The sequence below is a fragment of the Nyctereutes procyonoides genome, unplaced genomic scaffold, assembly GCF_905146905.1.
Source record: "Nyctereutes procyonoides isolate TBG_1078 unplaced genomic scaffold, NYPRO_anot_genome, whole genome shotgun sequence".
Taxonomy (NCBI): Eukaryota; Metazoa; Chordata; class Mammalia; order Carnivora; family Canidae; genus Nyctereutes; species Nyctereutes procyonoides.
The window spans coordinates 30,395,846-30,398,176 of NW_026575051.1; the positions used below are offsets into that span (position 1 = coordinate 30,395,846).

General features: G+C 40.6%; 1 pseudogene; it reads left to right on the forward strand.

Annotated features, from left to right (window-relative positions):
- Positions 1 to 317: 317 nt before the first annotated feature.
- LOC129513098 (importin subunit alpha-1-like) lies at positions 318 to 1,893 on the forward strand (annotated as a pseudogene).
- Positions 1,894 to 2,331: the final 438 nt, after the last annotated feature.

Consider the following 2,331-nt stretch of genomic DNA (forward strand, 5'->3'; position numbering starts at 1 on the left):
GGAAGTAGACTCCCCACTGAGCATGGAACCTGACATGGGGGCATGATTTCAGGACCCTGAGATCATGACCTGAGTTGATGGCAGACACTTAACCCAGTGAGCCACCCAGGCATCCCAGAATTTCCTTTAAATTATTAAAAAAATAATTTTAATTAAAATTTAAAATTTAATTTAAACCAATGGAGTCAGCACATCATCTTTGGGCTGAGCCATGCTGGACGTTTTGAGGGCAGCTGACCTGCATCTTGTGATGCCCCACACTGCATCCTGTGAAAGCCTGAGCCAGCTATGTAGCTTTCTTTCTTTGTTTCCTAACCATGTCCACCAGTGAGAATGCTAATTCACAAACTTCCCACCTTAACATTTTCAAGAACAAGGGGAAAGACAGTATGGAGAATGAGGCAGCATGAAAAGAAGTTAAGGTAGAACTGAGGAAATCTAAGGAGAATGACCAAATGATGAAAAGGAGAAATGTAAGCTCATTTCCTGATGACACTACTTTTCCACTGCAGGAATCTTCAACAGCCAGGGCACTGTGAATTGGTCTGTTGATGGCATCATCAAGGTCACAAATAGCAACAATTTAGAAAGTCAGCTCCAGGCTACTCAAGCTGCTGGGAAACAGCTTTCTAGAGAAAAACAACCCCCCACAGACCACATAATCAGGCTGGTTTGATTCCAAAATATGTGTCCTTCTTGGGCAGAACTGATTGGAGTCCTATTCAGTTTGAATTGGCTTGGGCACTCACTAACACTGCCTCTGGAAAGACTGTGGTTGTGGTAGATGGAAGTGCTACCCCAACATTCATTCCTCTGTTGACATCTTCCCTCGCCCATCATTAGGGAATGAGCTGTGTGGGCTCTAATACTGCAGGTGATGGTTCAGTTTTCTGAGACGTGGTTATCAAATATGGGCAGCTGACTCACTGTTGACTCTCCTTGAAGTTCCTGATATGTCATCTTTAGAGTGTGGTTACTTACATAACCTTATTGAACATTTTCAAACCTTTGTTGAAACAAGTCCTGTTAGATGAGGTAGAGCAGATTCTTCCCACCTTAGTTCGTCTCCTGCATCATGATGATCCGGAAGTATTAGCAGATATCTGCTGGGCCATTTCCTACCTTATTGCTGGTCCAAATGAATGGATTGAAATGGTTGTGAAAACAGAAGCTGTGCCCCAAATTGTGAAGCATCTAGGTGCTATAGAATTGCCCATTGTGATGTAGGAAATGTCACTGGAACAGATGAACAGATTCAGGGTATAATAGATGCAGAAGCACTAGCTATCTTTCCCAGCCTACTAATGAACCCCAAAACTAATATTCAAAAGGAAGCTACATGGACAATATCAAATATTCAAAAGGAAGCTACATGGACAATATCAAACATCACAGCCAGTTACCAGGATCAAATACAGAAAGTTGAAAATCGTGGATTAATCCCATTCCTCATTGGTGTTCTCTCCAAGGCAGACTTTAAGACCCTAAAGGAAGCTGTTGGGGCCATAACCAACTATAGACGTAGTGGAATGGTTGAACAGATTGTGCCTCATTTGTTATGGCATAAAAGAACCATTGATGAACCTCTCAACTGCATAAGATACCAAATGTATTCTGGGTATTCTGGATGCCGCTTCAAACATCATTTAGGCAGTTGAAAGACTAGGTAAAATTGAGAAATTTAGCATAATGATGGAAGAATGTGGAGGTCTGGACAAAACTGAAGCTCTACAAAACCACGAAAATGAGTCTATGTACAAAGCGTCACCAAATTTGATTGGGAAGGAATCAAGGAAGAGGAAGAGGAAGATCCAAATGTTGTGCCAGAAAACAGTCTCTGAAGGCTATACATTCCAAGTTCAGGATGGTACTCTTGAGACCTTTAACTTTTAGATTGTGTAGCTGAGGAATAAACCTGTTTGTTGTATACCAAGTCTGGTATAAGTTTGCCTTATTGTTTCTCTACTAAGAACTCTTTTTAAATGTGTTTTGTTATCGTAGCACTTTTTACAAGGAAACTATACTTGAACAATTCCAAACTGTACATAGTGTATGAAACTTCTCCTCTCAGTGGGTTTCTTATTTCTATGTGGAAGTTCATGTCATGCAGTGTCCTATAAGTAGAGACGAGATTTCATCTTTTTCCTTAAAAACTTTTTAAAAATAAACAAATGGAGTCAGACTAGAGTACAGAAGAGGAGTCTTTGGGTCGAAGCAGTGCAGCAGGTCCAGAGAACAATAATTTCAGATTGTCCACAGAATTTAGAACTCATGAATAAAGGAGATTTGGAGAAATAAGATTCAGGTGACCAAAGTGCACAAGCAGAATCT